The following is a 19,532-nucleotide window of genomic DNA, read 5'->3' on the forward strand; positions in this document are numbered from 1 at the left end:
TACTATCTAACTCTAACAAATTAGTCCCATCGAGCTTCCTCGTGTCCTCGAAATTGGGGAGAGGCATGCAAGAGGCCATTGTTTTGAAATTGCTAAAGTAAATGTGTAACAGTAGCAAATCAAACTTAGAAATATTTTGCACCTCTTGCTAAATTAGAATTGTCTCTATTGTACTGAAGATGCCTTCCTTCATTAGGGTTGTTGTCCTAAATTAGAGTCTCCCTAACTAGGGGAATGTCTTCCTATAGATGCTTATGATAGTATCAAACTTGTCGCTCTAATACCATATAAAAATATAGAGTTACAATCTCAACCTCACACAAAGAAAAATGCCAAAGAGACCCTCAATCCACACTTAAAATAATAGAGAAGATAACAAAGATAACAAGAGTAGTATTCATCCACAAATGGTAAGCAAAAATGGCTCAAGGATGAACAACAAACATCTAGCATCAGTGCTATGCACAAATCACAGTCAAAGGGGATTGTTCAATTTGAGAACTATGTGAGATCGATGCTCTCTTTCTTCCTCTCCTACATGCCTTGTGAAAGGGCTTTTGTGGGATATGGAATAACTGGGAAGTTCCCACTTTATATAGGGAGTGGGGGAGGGCAAAGACCTCCCTACTAGTATGCTAGCCGATCCTCTTCAATTGTCGACCAAGTATGTGGACAGCAAGTAGTCGACTTAACATATCCTAGCTGACCTAAGCAGGTTGAGCTGATCATTACTAAACCATGGTCTAGTTACTTGACTAGGATGACAAGCCCAAAATGTGGCACCTATTGTAGCATGCGCTACAATCAAAATAGCCTTAAATTAGGCTATTCTACTCCCTTTGAACTTGTCCCCTAGTCTACTACTCCCTTGGTTTCTCTTCATTTGGGGGCCTTATATAAGGTCAATGACCATTTCTCATAAGTAGAGCCCCGTTTTCACTCTTTTTAGGTGCTCATAAAGATCAATCTCAACTCTCCCATCCCTTGTTGTAGGCTTTCTTACTCAATCGACTCAACATTTTAATACTTGGAGGTAGTACTTCTTGATATGTATCAAGGACCATCCAACATGCCTCTCATTTTTTACCATATAATCTTCCAAGATTGTCTTATCTACTTGAAGCATGTGGCAATCTCAAGGCATAGATCAGAATGAGCTTGATCACATGGAGACGCATAGACAAACGATAAGTCATAGATATGCTCTTTGGAGATCATGAAGGCACAAAACCAAGATATTGGACCTATGCAATGGTCCAAATTTTAGACCTTGAGGGTTGGTATCAAAGAATCATGTTCTACCCTCTAGACATCCATCTAGGGTAGATGCTCACTTGTAAGGCCCCATTAGGAGAATTTATGAGCAATAGCATAGGAGGTGATTAAATGCATCTACATCAAGATTTAATCATGTATCAAATAGATAGATAGGGTGATATATGGATAGCACCATAGGTTGTCTATTCAGCCATATAAATAGTACCTTGTTGGAATAGCAAATATTTCTCTACTTCTCATCAAATTCCATCCGGTGTGCATCTTGTTGCTTGCTAGAACAAAGAATGATACTTGCCAAATGATTGCATTGTACCTGTGGCTATTTGAAAAGCATCTTTGTCGGAAGTAGAATGCTTTCATTTAATGATTGCAAGAACTAGATCAAATAAGCATCTCACACACATCCGTTTTTTGCCATATTGAATTGTTTGGATGCTCCTTTCAAAAGAGCAAAGGACACTCCTACATTTACAAGGTTAAAAAGTGGCTTTTTTGATTGTAGCATGTGCTACAATCAAAATAGCCGTAAATTGAGGCTATTCTACTCCCTTTGAACTTGTCCCCTAGTCTACTACTCCCTTGGTTTCTCTTCATTTGGGGGCCTTATATAAGGTCAATGACCATTTCTCATAAGTAGAGCCCCGTTTTCACTCTTTTTAGGTGCTCATAAAGATCAATCTCAACTCTCCCATCCCTTGTTGTAGGCTTTCTTACTCAATCGACTCAACATTTTAATACTTGGAGGTAGTACTTCTTGATATGTATCAAGGACCATCCAACATGCCTCTCATTTTTTACCATATAATCTTCCAAGATTGTCTTATCTACTTGAAGTATGTTGCAATCTAAAGGCATAGATCAGAATGAGCTTGATCACGTGGAGACGCATAGACAAACGATAAGTCATAGATATGCTCTTTGGATATCATGAAGGCACAAAACTAAGATATTGGACCTATTTAATGCTTCAAATTTTAGACCTTGAGGGTTGGTATCAAAGAATCATGTTCTATCCTCGACATCCATCTAGGGTTAGATGCTCACTTGTAAGACCCCACTAGGAGAATTTATGAGCAATAGCATAGGAGGTGGTTAAATGCATCTACGTCAAGATTTAACCATGTATCAAATAGATAGATAGGGTGATATATGGATAGCACCATAGGTTGCCTAGTTGGAATAGCAAATATTTCTCTCCTTCTCATCAAATTCCATCCGGTGTGCATCTTGTTGCTTGCTAGAAAAAAGAATGATGCTTGCCAAATGATTGCATTGTACCTATGGCTATTTGAAAAGCATCTTTATCAGAAGTAGAATGCTTTCATTTAATGATTGCAAGAACTAGATCAAATAAGCATCTCACACGCATCCATTTTTTGCCATATTGAATTGTTTGGATGCTCCTTTCTAAAGAGCAAAGGACACTCCTACATTTGCAAGGTTAAAAAGTGGCTTTGTCAAGAGTGAAACACTTTTATTTAATGATAAGCAAGAATTAGATGAGCATAAGCATCTCATGTGAAGAGAGTGGGAGAGAAGTAAGGAATCTCACTTGTAGCTTTCTCACATACACAATGGGGGAATATACACAAAGGTGGAGGTTGAAAACAGTTTTCCTCGTCTTAGTTGTGAAAGACAAAAGAACTCGCTAAGTACAAAAGGAATAGGTGAAACCTATATGTGGGTCTCAAACCAAACTCAGCTAACCTAGGTAATATACTAACTGAGCCACTAACTAGAGTACATAAAGATAGCTGTCATCCAGGTATTATTCATGGGCGGTGTACCAACTGCATCTGCAACTAACAAGTCAGTGACATAAATGCACAACGGTCACCCTAGCATATCATGAGTGGAGCTCGATATCTCAACACTCCCCCGTGAGCTCAATCCCAATTCCTACACACCAAGCAGGTCTCTGAACTTGCATAGCTTCTCTATACCTAATGCCTTTGTGAATATGTCAGCTACCTGATCCTCTGTGCTGACATAAACTAGATCAATAAAACCTACTAGAACCTTCTCCTACACATAGTGATAATGCACCTCAATGTGCTTTGTTCTAGCATGATAGACTGGGTTATTTGCCAAGTGTATACTACTCATGTTATCACAATAAATGACAACTGGCCCATCTATAGACTGATGCATATCATAAAGTAGCTTATGCAACCAAGCTACCTCACATGCAGCCATTGTTGCACCCCTGTACTCAGCCTTTGTGCTAAACAAGGCAACTATAGGCTGTTTCTTGCTGCTCCAAGTGACTGCAACAATCCCAATAGAGAACACATATCCACTGGTAGATCGTCTATTAGAAACACTACCAGCCCAATCAACATCAGTGTATCCATGCAACTATATCTGAACCCCAGTCTCATAAAATAGTCCATATTGCAATGTGGACTTCACATACCTCAGTATCCGTCTAGCCGCATCCAAATGTGGTTTCCTTGGAGCCTGCCTAAACTGACTTACCAACCCAACAGCATAGCTCAAATCTAGCCTGGTAATAGTCATATAAATCAAACTTCCTACTATGCATTTGTACACAGTAGGGTCTTCGAGAAGCTCACTTGCATCTACCCTCAACTTCACATTTTGCTCCAAAGGAACGAAAATAGTCTTACAACCTGTCATCCCATATTTGGACAACATGTCCAATCCATATTGCCTCTGCAAGAGCCATATCCCACTTGTGGATCTAATCACCTCAATGCCCAAGAAGTAATGCAGCTCTCCCAAATCCTTCATCTCAAACTTGTGCTTCAATAGCATTTTCACATGAAGGATATCTTCATCACTATCACCTGTGATGATCAAATTATCAACATAAATGACAAGCAGCATAATACCTTTCTTTGTTTTTCTCACATAAAGTGAGAAATTTGCCTTGGAGATCTGAAAGCCAATAGTGACAAGATGTTGTCCTATCTTCTCAAACATGCTCTGGGTGCCGCTTTAAGCCATACAAGGCTTTATCTGCATTGTACTTCACCTTATAAACCCACTTGCAGCCAATTGCATTCTTGTCTTTAGGCAAAGGCACTAATTCCCATGTAGCATTTGCTTCCAAGGCATCCATTTCTTCATCCATGGCTTTCTCCCATTTTTCTTTTCCCATGGCTTGCTCAAAAGAAGTGGGTTCTGGTTCATGTATCACTTTGACCATAAAGGCATAGTGAATGGCTGTAAATCCATTATATTTTAGCCTATCCACAGGATACCTAGCTCTGGTAGACCTGTGCAAAATAGGCTCACTACCAGGTGCTCTCAAAAAATCCCTTGTCTTCCTTACTCCAGGTGTAATAATAGAAGGAATACCCAACTCATAATTAAGGCTCTATTCTGAGCCACTAGATTCACCATCCACATAAGAGTGATTAGCATTCACATCAACCATGGGCTGATCTACTTTCTCTTTTCCTTTCTGTGATACTTGCATACCACTATCTGCATTGCTTTGAGGAGATCCTCTTGATATCAATCTGCTTGTCCATGGTGAAGTATGTGAACCACTACTAGAGGACACTATAGGTCCACTAATATTTTGTGATTGCTGCTGTGAATTCTATGCGGCATTACCATTTTGTGCACTACATCATCAATCACATTTACTGGTTTATACCAGCTGCTCATCTCATCAAAAACAACATATCTGCTCACTGTAAACTTACGAGTAGAAGGGTTATAGCATCCATATCCTTCTGAAGTAGAGAATACCCAATAAAGATGCACTTCTCAGCATTTGGATCCAACTTGGATCTCTCATTTGGCACATGAACATAGGCAATGCAACCAAAAAATTTTATTTGAGAAATATCTGGCACAAGATTGAGTTGAAGCCAGAAAGCAAGCTAGTTGTGCAATGCTTAAGGTGATTGGGCGTGATCCAAGCTAAGGCACTAAAGAAAAAGGTAACACAACTACTTGAGGCAGGTTTCATCTTTCATGTTGATGATTTAAAATGGATATCTCCTATAGTTGTCACACCAAACAAAGGAAATATGTGACGGGTTTGTGTGGACTTTCATCCTTTGAATGCATGCACTAACAGGGATCATTTTCCTTTGCCATTCCAAGATGAAGTACTAGGCCAAGTAGTAGGGCATGAGATATATTCTATAGGTGATGGGTATTTTGGGTACTTTCAAATTCGTATCCGGGAGGAAGATCCGAAGAAAACATCATTTGTCACACCTTGGGGAGTTTTTGCTTACAAAGTGATGCCTTTTGGGTTGACCAATGCACAAGTTACATTTCAAAGGTTCGTGAGTTAAGTACTTGAGCCTTACAGACTATGACACCAAGTGGGTGGAGGCTAAGGCTATGAAGACATGCACCGCTCAAGTCATGGCCTCATTCTTGTATGATCGAATCATGTCTAGGTTTGGATGCCCTACAGAAGTGATAGAGGTACCCATTTTCTCAATGATGTCATTACTAAGCTCATCACCCAACTCCAAATCGTTCACAAGACATCTAGTTCATATTCCCCTTGAGCCAATGGCTTGGCTGAGAGCTCCAATAGGATCATGTCTCATATTGTGACTGTTTATGTCTTCATTCCTTGGTGGATTGGGATATTCTACTACCAGCTATTCTTTTTGCTTACAAGATAGCATACAAGGCCAACATTAGATACTCACCATTCCAACTAGTTTACGGCCTCGAGGCAGTTATGCCCTATGAGTTTCACATGAAGACTACTAGAGTCATGGTAGAGATGGATGATAGCCTTGAGGCATGCACACTTGAGAGATTACGGGATCTTGAAGCCTTGGACAAAAATCATCGTGAAGCCATCTTCGCTCAAGAAGTGTGGCAAAAAAGATAGAAAGCATGGCATGATTGCAACCCCAAGAAAAGATATTTCAAAGTTAGTGATTGGGTACTATTATATTCAAGTAAGTTTCTCAAACACAAACCTAAGTTTGTAAGTGGTTGGACAGGACCATTTTCCATATCCAAGCTTATCCCAAGCGGGGGAGTTTACTCAGCCACTTTGGAGGGCATGCTCCTACATGCCCAGTGAATGGGTCACAAGCCAAGAAGGAAATTTCCTCCTAGAGCTTTTATATACCCAAACTCCTAAATAGCTCTCTCAACCCTGCCCTTTTTCAAACCTTGCAACCCCCGCACTGGGAAGAAAAATGACAAATGTGGCAGATCTGGGAACAATTTCATCAATTCCTCTAGTGAGGAAAAGCACCTTGGAGTGGAGAAGAGGCTGCTCAAGTAGATTGAGCAATGGTGAATCGGATGGCACGAATTTTGTCCTCCAAGGATGATCTCAAAGGAGGGCAAAGTGGAAAGATGAGAAATAATTGAGAAGAAGATGAAAGAATCTTGTAATCTGGGTTACTAGGGGCTAGGGCTAGGCTCATGGAGGGTGAACACGCTCTGATACCACATGTTGGGGAGTGGGAGAGAAGATGGACATCATGGAAGAGAGTGTGGGAACAAGTGAAAAATGTTCCATTAGTTTGAGAGGAAATCCTCTCTTTTATAGAGTGGGAGAGAGGGTGGTCAAGATCATAGCCACCTCTCCTACATCATAGGCAATCATCCCTACATCATAGGGACTCCTAAGTCTAAGGCACCTCCCCATGTGGGGGCATTTGCATTACATCATCACTTATATCATAGTCTAGACACATCATAGCACTTAGTGTGCTACACACACACACACACACACACACACACACATATGATCATAGGACAAGCCCTTGATAGCACAATTCTCAATAACCACTTACAACCTTGGGAAATTTTTAGGTTTATTATGTGGAACCTACACATCTAGTGTTCCAAAATATCCAATTTATGAGTCTACTAATTTATATTGAGCAGAGGTGACAAGTTCAGAAAAAAAGTCCAAATGAAGCGAGAAAGTCCAAAATTTTTTGATACTATGTTAAACACTATCTTAAAATTAAATAGTCACACACAGAGATACAACTTTTTGGTTTCACATTTGATACAAAAACCAAATACATAACATGATATGTCATGAAGACAACATTGTGTTGATATAAGTTTTGTCAAAATCGGATCGCAAAACATTATGACCAAAACATTGATAGGGGGTCAACTAGTCATGAAATACACCTACTCCTCCTATTGATGCCGACTTGGGAGAATACTCCCTCCATGCTCAGACTTTATCAACAATCCAAGTCCCATAGATGTCACCTAGGAGAGACAAGGAAGAGATTCCTTAATGGCTTAGGAAACAAATAAACCATATATGCACAATGAGTGGCTGAATAGAAAGCACATTTGAAGACTTTGGAATATATGCACAATGAGCAGCTGAATAGAAAGTACGTTTGAAGACTTTGGAAGAGAGAAAAGAACAAAGCAATGGGAAAAGGGGAGAGACACTGAAGAGAGATAACCTAAAGTGACCTTCATTGCCAATATAGACTAAGACTCTACTCAAATGCAACTCAAAACACTACAGATAGAATGGAGAAGAAGAGATTTCATACATATAAGAGGGAGCACTGGGAGCTCTGAGGCGACTCATAGAAAGAGATTATTCACTTTAGAGATATGGACTCAAGAGCCTATATAAAAGGATATCTACAAGAGGGAGAGAGAAGGCTCACGAAAGAGGCTTGAGGAGACTAGAGATACAACATCAAGAAGCTTAATGGTGAAAGAGATGTCTAACAAGGGAGAGGAGGGCTCCTTTTATAGAGATTTTGCTCGAGGGGTTCACCTTACAAAATTTTTGTGTACCAAAAAAAGGAGTCCAACCAAACTCATGTTCGACCAATTAGGTTTGGTCTGATTCTCATCTCGGTTGGTACATTCATTCATGGGGCTTCTACAATGCCTCTATTGCATGATCAATTTTTTGTGTTGGCTCTAGTTTTGAGGCTTGTCAAGCCTTCTAGGTTAAGGGCTATGCTCATGGCTTGGCTCATGGACAAATTCGTCAAAGGACTCAAAATCCTAGCTTTTAGTTGAGGAGTGCTCAAAATATTCTCGCCATCACCTCGTTGATTCTCCCCTATCAAATTCCTTCTCTCTCCTTGGATGTATCCCTAGAATAGGCTCACTTTGGACATCGCTACAATAGTCCATGTCCATGTCTCTAAGTGAGTGGCCAAGCCCTCTCCATCTTTGAGCTCTCACTCATTCTCGTTGCTTGTCCATCCTTGGCTTAAAAGTTTCTTCGGCTTCTTTATGGTCTAGGTGCTACCAACTTCTTTTACCTTAGTGTAGGTGCTCTTCCCTCCTGGCCACATACCTTTTGCATCTCTCTATGGATGTATCAGATAGGTCTACAAGATGATCCTATTGGCTATATGGTCAGCTTCTATCCAGACGCCTGTCATTAGACATGAAAGCTTCTATCTAGATGCATGTCATTAGATAGGTATACAAGATCCTCAAATCGTTAATAAACATTGGCTTGGGAGACCACCGCGCTAGTTTTTGGACTAATACTGAGACACAATCTATCATTCTGAACATTGCCTCAGTGTGGTCTCTAGACTAACAGCCTGTCACATCGCCCAAATTTCAAGATTGTCTTGGAGAAACCACTGCACTGATTCTTAGAGTTATAGCTCCGTTACCTATTTTTACGTATTACAGGAGAAGGCCTATGATGACCATTATGTTGGCAAATAAAAGGCTATCTATAACAGCCACTGCGCTAGTTCTTGGAGTTATATATTTGTGTACCAAGGAAAATGTATTTCCTTGTGCAACCAAGCAAAATGCAATTGATGATATGTCCCTTGAGGGGTCCCCTCTAGGGGCAAGGGCCATATCGACATGCCATATCTGTCTAGTGGAATCCTAGTTATTGCATAATGCATGTCGATATGGCCCTTGCCCCTAGAGGGGACCCCTCAAGTGCCATATCATTAATTGCATTTTTTGAAAGTTAAATTTTATATTTCTAGATGTATCTCCATGCAACCACAACGATCGGTCGTTGGAGCTATTTTAGCGCTATTTTGGTCCTAAACCAAGGAAAGTGTAGTCCTAATTTACTGGTATTTTAGCCCTTGTTGCAATAAATACAAATGAGGGCAAAAGTATTCCAAGCCACCGCGGTGACTAGAGGCCCAGTGGTGCCATCCAGATAATCAACTACAATTCATTGAGTGAAAATTGAACAAAGAGATTACAATGTACATCTACATCCAATAACAAGTTATATAAAAATTAACAACCTATACTGAGAAAAAATTGAACAGAGAATCTCACATTTACAAAAACTCAACAATTGTTGAGAGCCTTAAAGGCCAAAAGATTACATCTAGTGACCATAACCATTCAAAATATAAAAGTCAACAATAGTGCATCATGAGATCCTCAAATTTAACAAAAAGATATTACATAAATGTAACAAAAGCTCAACCATTACCGAGAGACTTAGAGACCAAAACATTACATCCAATGAACCAAAAGATTGCTGAGAGCCTTAGAGGCCAAAAGATTACATCTAGCCATTGCTGAGTGGGTATGAGCCTCGTTTGTGCAAGAGGAAATTTGTATAGCTTGGTATTGCCGCCAGCCCAGCTTGTTGCATTAAAATTTCTTACAGAGCCAACGGAGGAGATGATGGAGAGGCCAAAGACCATGCACAATTCCATGACTCAGATTACATCCCCCCCAACAAGTCGAGAGTACTCTTTTGAGAAAATCTTGAGGACTTCGTTGACATCTAAGGGGAACCCATACAGCACAGCCATAAAGAGGCAAGAGGTGAGCATGTCTTCTAAGGTGGTGACATGCAGATATGGAGGGAATTGACAGTGGGAACGAAGGGTTTCCACTAGTGCTAGCATTTCTACTCCAGGTGAGTGTAACACATTCCTCTGCCAAATTGAAATGTATGGGTTTTGATCCATAAACTTGAGATACAACTCCATCTGCTGATCCAACATGCGGGAACAATAGAACCCTCTTTTAAATGGAACAACAGTACACTGAGACCCTTTTTTGCACTACTAAAACAAGACAAAACACAGTCTAATTAAAGTATATAATGAAGAAAAATAATTTTCAACCACTGTGCTCATTTAGGATAGTCACAATTTCAACTACCAGGTTGGTTTTAGACAGTAACAATTTCAATCATCAGGTTGGTTTAGGACACGTTTAGGAAAGCCAACCACTGGGCTAGTTTAGGACACATTTAGGACAGTTATAATTTCAACCAGCAAGATGGTTTAGGACACTGTGTTGGCTTAGCCTGACGGTCTCAACTTCACATATTAGACAATAAGTATATTGCTTTTCATTTCTAAATTTCACAATTAGAAAATAACAGTATATTGCTTTTCATTACTAAATTTCACAATTTCAATCACAACTTTAGCTAGTAACTATTGTTTGTCTTGAACCAGCATCGGGCTGGTTTAGGACAAGCACATTAAGTCCAAGCCATCTCGGTCTAGAAATAGTGGTATATGATGTGAATAGTAGGAAATTAAATTTAACGAATTTAAGTACTAAGAAACACAATAATTTCAATTACCGGGCTGGTCAACAACTAATGTATGTTTAACCATGCTGGTTCAAGATAATCACATAACTAGTGATTGAGCTGAAGCAGTAGCACTTGCATGATTTTCCAACCACCGAGCTGGTTTAGTAAAATAACAACATATTTCTATTCTATTGTGAAATATATTGCTCTTCGTTCTTGCTCAACCATGCCACTAGGTTGGACAACAACTAATTTCTGTTCAACCATGCTGGTTTAGGACCATCACATAATTGGCGATTGAGTTGAACGAGCCTATGGTTGCATGATGTTCCCAACCATCGGGCTGGTTTAAGACAATCACATTTAGTCTAAGCCTAGTTTAAGAAATGAAACGAGTAAATTATCCCAAAGCTCAATCACAAACAACCACTGGGCTGGTTTAGGCCCCACTAACCTACATTGTATCTCTAGCATGTGTATGATGTGCTCCTCAAACACCTTGCATCCCATTCGCTTTTTACATATGTCCTTTCTATTTGAAGAAACTCTCGTATTTTCATGCCAAAACATTGTCGCTGTAACAATGACTTTTGTACTTAGGCTGTCTCTCCTTTTCTTGCATTCTGTGAAGCCCACAGAATTCTCAAATTGGGATGACCATTCATTGCTTCTACTCTACGCTCGACCGTTGGAGCCACGTTGGTCCTTCTAATTGACAACATCTTCGACATTGTGTGCCCAAGCCATTTCTCCTTTGTTTTAGGGACACCAACATAGCTAATGTCGCCCTGTTTGCCATTAGTTGATCCCCTTTCACTTTATGCAGGCCATTTCTAATGTTAGAGAGCATCGCCTCTTGGGCGTGCATCTCCCGAGGTGCTGGTCGGGTTGTTACACTTTGAACTTTAGGGTGTAGGCTAGATCTTGTGAAGGCTCGAGATTAGTAATCATCTAAATGGCCTGATGTTTCTACCTCAAATGCTCCCACCAATCATTGATCAAATGCGTGCATTTGCAACTACTTCCTGCTATTGCTGTTGCTGTTCTGCAAGGAGTTTTTTCTCTCCTTGTTGTTTCTCCCTTTATAAATGTTGCAAAAGTGTCTTCCATTGCCATTTTGATGCCATGCCAATGCTTTCCTCGACCCGCAATGTGTTCCTTGCACCTTGACCAGGCTTTTTAGCTTTCTTGTCTCGTAGCCTCTGTTTGCTTCTCTTGTAAGCCATGGTGGCAAGTTGCATGTTGCCATTGACGCCATGGCCACGATCAGTCTAGAATAGACCCAGAGAAGCTAGTTGGTGAGGCAAGCAAAGAATAGAAGACAACTTACTCGAAAGAAGGCAATGCCAAACCAAAGTCTGCGCAAGGTCATGTTGAGGTGCATGCGGGTCGTAGGACGTTTGCAAAGCGGGGGCGGGTTGTAAGTACTTAATCTTCCAAGGTTTGATGCATGGGAGGTGTGAAAATTCAAAATTTGTGGGGGTAGCAAAATTTTCAGCCATTAGTTTTCCCCCCTCCGGCAATACATGCCAGCAGAATTGGATATCCCAAACAAGTGCAATGTGGCATAAAATGCTTCAAAACACAAATAGGCCAAAGGGCTTGCTATTGGGTTTGATGCTATGTATTATGAAATGCAATGACCTTTGGGGCTTATGAGCCATATATCAAGCAAGTGCATGGAAAAAGAAATAATTCAAAATTGTAGATAGTGTTGTATCTATTAAAAAGATCTTTGCACATGCACAAATTGCTGCAGGTGGAGCTATGTTTAAGGTTTAAGTCAATGTTTTTGGATGCATAAATTGATCAGTGTTTGTTCAAAAACTTGAAACCATTCTTTGTCAGGAAACTAAAAGATAGAATTATGTGTGTTGTGTCTATCACGTGAAGATGATTTCTATAAAGATGCAATAAATCGTATTCACTCTGAAATTTTTGGATTTCATACGTGACTGTCCTATTTGTATCAGTCACGGTCAATCAAGTGGGTGTGGGTCCCATAAGCACATACACAATGTCATGTGGGAGTCTATTCTGTGTCCCAAACTAGTCCATGGGATTTTCCATGATTTGAAGTGCTTGAAAAGGGACTAACTTTTAATATAGCACTACTTTACAGTGCACCATCACTGGTTAAGGGATCAGAGTGTAAATCTCAAAAGGCTCTCGTTCTAGTTAGATGGTACTGCATCTCAGTTCAAGGCCACTGGACCCTTCTTACTAAATTGAAAACAAGATATTTATCATGTTATTTTTTTGCATGTATGCAAGAAAATTACAGACACTGTAGTAACAAATCTCACATCAATAAGTGGGCACATGTAAGTCATGTTCCTTTCGAATGTATCAACAATGATGAGTCTGACGTCAATGTGGACCCAATATATGAAGGTGCACATGATGCTCTCAGTGATACCCTTAGTATAGGGGATAATTTCGATGTTAACACCAAGGCAAGTAATAGTGAAGGTGTGGAGTTTTACATTATCAAATATGAAGGTGAGAAAGAGAAACTAAAACATGTACTAAGGGATGGTTGGTGTAATGCATATGATGTAGGGTCAGTTATGGTGTCTCGATGGTACTACAAAAGGCAAGATGACCACCTAAGGACCATCCAAAGGTATTCTTGTACTTGCACCTCGTTCTAGCACTCAAATTCCCCATGTAAACAATTGAAGGGTAGATAAAATTTTTAAACCTATTGTCTAAGGTCCATGAGGTGATTTATCATAGCATGCCTTTTCAAAATTGAAATACTAAAAGGTCCAAATAAAACAAACAAATTGTACAAGGACGCAATCTTGGAAAGATTTAAGCACCTGGCACAACAGGTCTTGAACTGCAATTTTTAAAAAATCATCGCAATTCCATTAGGGAGTTTTAGAATGGATAGAGGGGCCCTAATCGTGTTGTGATGATCTAAATAATAAAGTGAATAAGAAAAATGATGACTGGTCTTGGAATCATCACAATTCAATAAGGGAGTTCTAGAATTGGCAGAGGGGCCCTAATTGCATTGTGATGATTTGAAAGAAAAGCCGAATGAAAAAATCTTGACAAGCCTTGCAATCATCACAAAACGCCATAAGGGAGTTCTAGAAGTGACGAAGGGGCTCTAATCGCATTGGAAAGAGAGAATAAGAAAAATCCAATAGGCCTCAAAATCATCACAATGCATTTAAAATATGAATAATATGATCTGAACGAATTTGTGAAGAAGAGAATCCAAATAGGTATTACAACCACAATTTTGAGGTCCTCTGAAAGAACTTTCACCCCCCTTCTTTTATCCACAACTAACTAATAGGAATTTTCCATATTTCAATGTCAGGATGTACATGCTAGAAACCAAAATCATCATGATAGGTCTCAAAATCATCACAACTTGATAAGAGAGTTTTAGAATTGGTGGAGGCGCCGAAATCACGTTGTGATGATAAAAGTAAAAAACAAATTAAAACGGTGACAAGTCTCAAACCATCACAAAGCCATAAGGGAGTTCTAGAATCAATGGAGGGGTCCTAATCGCATTGGGAAAAGAGAATACAAAAAACTCGACACGTCTCGGAATCATCACAACGTGATATAGGAGTTACAGAATTGACAGAGTGTCGGTAATTGCTTTGTGATGATCTAAATGAAAACTTGAATAATATGATCTACATGGAAATGCAAATAAGAGAATCCAGACAAGTCTTACAGCGAGACAATTTTGAAAGAATGAAGAATCCTCTCAGGTCATCTGAAGAATATTTCACCCCGTCTTCTTTTCTCCATGACAAATTAATAGGAGTTTCTCATTTTTCAATGTTAGGGAGGACATACCGAAAACCCAAAATATATGCACACATTTCAAGCATCAAATAAATATAAGTACTTAGACATAAAATTGTTTTGATTCCAAATTTTGATATGATGTTACAATAAACCAACTTTGTTGGTTCAATATGTCTCAAATATAGGAAAAATGTTACAAATAACCCGAGCTTTCTTGGTTCAATAATATACACCAAATAATAATTGCCCAATGGGATATACAATGGGGGGCTACTGTGTTTGTTTGTCACCAGTGTAGGCCTAGCTATAGGCCTAGCCAATAGGAGCAACAGTGTCCTATTGAACTTCTGGAAGGAATTCCTCCACTATGTTCACAATTAGGTTCTGAGTGGTCTCAGTCCTAAATGCTTATAGATCCAGGGGCCCTGTATATGATGATGGGGAATATTATAAGGAAAGTAGAAGCTTATATGTTATTGTGAATGGAAAATTTATAAAGAAATATAAAACAACATTGTAATATTAAAAGTAATCCATTATATACTTGTGAGGACAGGTTGAAAAGTTTGTTGATGACTAGGATGGTGTTGTAGCATACTCTCCAACCATAGGTATGGCCATCATTTTGCACTCTTATTTCATATTGTTCAATACAAAGGTCAATTTCATAGCTTTCATGTGTGATTGCCTCAATTGCAAAAGTACCAACTTCCATGCTGAACTACAACATATAACAAAACATTAATGTGTGCATTGTAAAGGTAGATAACATGCAAGGAACAAAACACAAAGTATATACTCACTCTATCACCAAGACATGGATCCTATCGATTGAATTGACCAAATAAATTTATTTGTCCTCAATGTGTCAAGCCAAAAGACTCCAATTTGAGTTTCACAACCAAATTTGAACAAATTACTATTTGATACAATCCAAAAATATTACATGCGAGAGGAAAAATAAGTATGTGATGTTCTTTACCCCTCGTTCTATGCAAAAACGAGAAGCGACGTGTAACTTATTTCAAAAAAATATCCAAAGAGGAGCTATCACTTCGACTCAGCAACACAAAAATAAGGGAGATGACAATATATACACAGTTTTATGCATCAGCAGGACACTGTGATATAATCATACCGCAGCAAAAATAAACAAACATTAGCTCATTGGCTTCAACCAAAATACTTAAGTATGAAGCCAAGAAAAAAAATTGCATCAAACCTTAGGACACAATGCAGCACTCTATCATTAACCTCTCGAAGGGGGTTGGAAAGCATTGAAATCTCCTCTTGACCAAAGTCAAAAGTCTGTTATCACTATCGAATGGCAAACAATACAAGAAACAACTGCCTATGTTACAATGTAGCAGCATTTGAGGAATTGAGCTCTGTGGTTTTCTTTTCCTATCCACAAGAGTTGCTCTCCTCTGTCTTATGTTCTTTTTCTAGCATATGCATTGTCAACCTCGCATCTCTCTTATTGGCTAGAATTGTTTTCTTATTAGCTCTTCTCTCCTCCTCAACTACATCATCCTCCTCTTTCCTCACCTTGTCCCCTCTCCCTGCCACCTCTCTACTCTTGTCTTCTATCCCAGGTCCTCATTCTCTTCCTGCAAATTCACCTCTTCTCAAATCTTTGAGGGACTTCTTCAATCTTCACTCTATGCCTCCTCATTAGAGGGAGATGCAATATGTCTTCTTGTCTCACGTCATTGGATAGCAACGGCCCCAAGACATTTATCGAATAAAAACCTGAGTAAGCGTAGTGAGTTCATGTCCCTGATAAAAGATGTCACCCTATGAGCATGGCTACCAATACATAACTATCCTCAAAGAACCTACTTGAGGTTGCAATCAAATTCTTCCTATGCATCATGTTAATCCAAGCCTCTAGATCTGACTATCATTAGGTTTCATGCTAATGTGAGCCTAATATTTGATTTTCACCTTGGGCATCATGCTAATATATTCATTCAGATTGGATGACTGGATTATTGTGAAGATTATATACCGATCCCTGAGATTGGATTAGAGTGTAGCAGCCTAATTCTAATCTGATCTCAAGGATTGAGATTTTGGGAATCTTGAAATAGGTATACGCTAATATGATGGAGCTCTGTTGTATTCAATCCTGGAGATCATAATAATCATAGAGCTCCAGGAAAATCTAATCCCTAGGATTGTGAATTTTGATCCTAGAATCAAATTACATTGCAGTATATATACACAATGCCAAGCCCAAGGATCAAAATTTTGTTCAATCTCATGCTGATATGATTGCAAGGATTGAATTTCCTATGTGGTTTAGGATATTTTTTCCTCCAATTTTCTTATTCTCTCAATTGGATCTTCAAACTTTATTTTCCATTTTCAAAAAAAAATTGTATCAAAAACCTATTTTTTGCATTAAGAAAGTCAGCTTTCTATTTTATTTGTATTTTTTTTCAATATCTACAATGGATTTTATTTCAATTGCCAGATTTATTTCTTTCTACTTTGTGTAGGCCATTGAAGCTTAAGGTTTGTAGGCAAAAAAGAGAGTGACCCCTGTTGTCTTCCCTAGATGCTACATCCCAAGCATGTAAAGAAAAGTATAACCAAGCAGAGCTCCTGACTAGTTGCCAAGTCCGAGCCAAGTCCAAGCTATTTGCTTTGGCTGCTCATCAAAGAGGGTTTAGTACTTGTAAATTACCTTTACAGAGGATCTTGGCAAGAGAGAAAATTCCTCATCTAGACCCCCAACCATAAGATACCCACTATTACCCTCATCACAGATGGTACTTGGAATCTCCAGATTCCAAGTGCTTACTCTTCTATATTGCTAGGGGTTACATTCTTCAGGCAAAAGAAAAGAACTACAAGCATTGTGGCATAATGATGTCGATCCTATAATGAAGACGAAAGCTCTTCCATGTTGTTCACAGTGTCCAACAAAATTGGCACTCCACATAACCAGATTGTAGTTCTTAAGAAAAACTATGACTTTGATAGAATGAAGCCCCGCACTCTCAAGGAAAAGGCACAAAAATTTATTGCCAATCTCCTATCCAAACTAGTTCCTTATACAACTCAGGTTCCACCAATGGAATTAGAGAGAGAGAGAGAGAGAGAGAGAGGTCTCCAAAGAGAGAGAAAAAGAGAACATTCACAGCAAGTGGTGGTGGCTCAAAGAACAAAACTTGACTAAAGCAAGCATTGAGGGTTCAAAGAAGAGACAAAGCCTGACTCCCCAGTGAGTGGAGGTTGCTTCATCACCATCTTCTAACAACCAAGAGGAGCAAGATGTGGAGGCTCTTTGAATTGTATTGCCTTCTAGAATCGTGTGTACATTGTAAAATGTTGTGAGGTAGCAAATTCGACAGCTTGTGGATGTGAGTTGCAATTTAAGTGCCCCCTATTGACACTAATACTAGAAGCTGGTGGATGTAAGAACACTCAAATTGCAAGTTAAGAAACTTCACAAGCCCCCTATTGACCCTAATACTAGAAGAAGACCCTTATAGGCCTAAGAGCCACACCTATTGCATGTGTCAAATGTGAGGGCAACAGTGAAGACAATTCTTTTGCCAACATGGCCCCCTCCCTCATAGTGGTTTGATCCAACACTCCTTGAGAGGGGCATTTCAATCTTTTCGAGGCCAATTTCTATGCCATTTTTGTGATTGGAGGATATCATAGTGCAAAGGTCCGAAGGCAACTATGCAAGACTACCCTAACTCTATGCATTTTAAAATAGCTGAGTGTAAATTATATGCAAGCCTTACAAGGGAAAGAGGCCACCCTTCTTGATTGGGAATGTAATAATGATAATGACTACCAAAAGGGTATGCCATTTATTTGGAGGATCTGTTTTTTTCATGAACAGTGAGTACCTTGATTTCCTGATGAGTACTCACAAGTTTACTCTAGCATTTAGGAACCAATGTTGCAAGAAGACTAGCCTTGTTTCTTATAAGATAGTGTTCAAATGCCATGCAAAGGTGTGACTACTTCTTCTAGTTCGCTTTTAAATCTGGTCTCGTCTGGGAATTGTAAGAATAATATTTTTGTATGTGGGAATTATGAAAGGGTGAAAAGAATAGAAGTAGCTAAAGGCAAAGGATGATCCAAACATCCTTTTAGAAGGAAAGAGCAAAAAAATCAGATATTTTCTTAAAGACCCTATTTGATGAAATAAAGATCACCTCTTGGATATCAAATGCAAGACATAAAGAATGAGAATGTCATAATTCGTAATGATTAACTTGGATGAAGGCATGGGAGTTTCGCCTTAATGAATATTGCAACATTTTGAAGAGTAAGCTCCTATTGTTTTTCTGGTAGATGCTTTTGTCATTGTGTGTTCTTTTGTAATTGTGTAAGGTGTGTATGGGAATAATGTTTTGTGTCCCTATTTTTTACAAGCATAAAACATATATGAAGGTGCAAGAGCACATGATGGTCAGGATCAATGTGCAACCATGGGATCATATAGTTTCTAATTGTCCTATCTCGAGTGCCTATGAATCATTAAAGCCACTATTTATTGCATTTTAACAATTATAAGTGTGGCCTCAAATGTCTTATTATAAAATATTGTATAATGAAGACCAAATGTTATCTAGCTTTCATTCAGAGCAAAATCAAGTACTATCTTTAGTTCCCATGTCCAAGATTTTTTTATTTTTTTTAGTAGATCATGTCCAAGCAATTTTTTGGCACATATTTAAGGTGCACGACTTTCAGCACATATTTAAGGTACACGAGTGGAGAAGAAGAGAGGGTCTTTACCTCATATAGGTTAACCATTAGATGAAGAGTTTTAGTCCTCTCGAATCCTTTTAGAATTAACTACTATAGCATATATCGTTGTGAGGGACTTTGTAACAAATATCCCTAAGCAAGGGTATAAGCCAGCCATAGCAAGTGATCCTTTTGGATTTAGCTTAAATTGAAGTGTAAATAATATTACTTTAGGTCATAAAAAAATTGATGCAATGATAAAATTACATGTTATATCTACAGAAGCCAA

The sequence above is a fragment of the Dipteris shenzhenensis genome, chromosome 1 (genome assembly GCF_047967505.1).
Source record: "Dipteris shenzhenensis isolate YYH24624 ecotype China chromosome 1, Dip_SZ_1.0, whole genome shotgun sequence".
NCBI lineage: Eukaryota > Viridiplantae > Streptophyta > Polypodiopsida > Gleicheniales > Dipteridaceae > Dipteris > Dipteris shenzhenensis.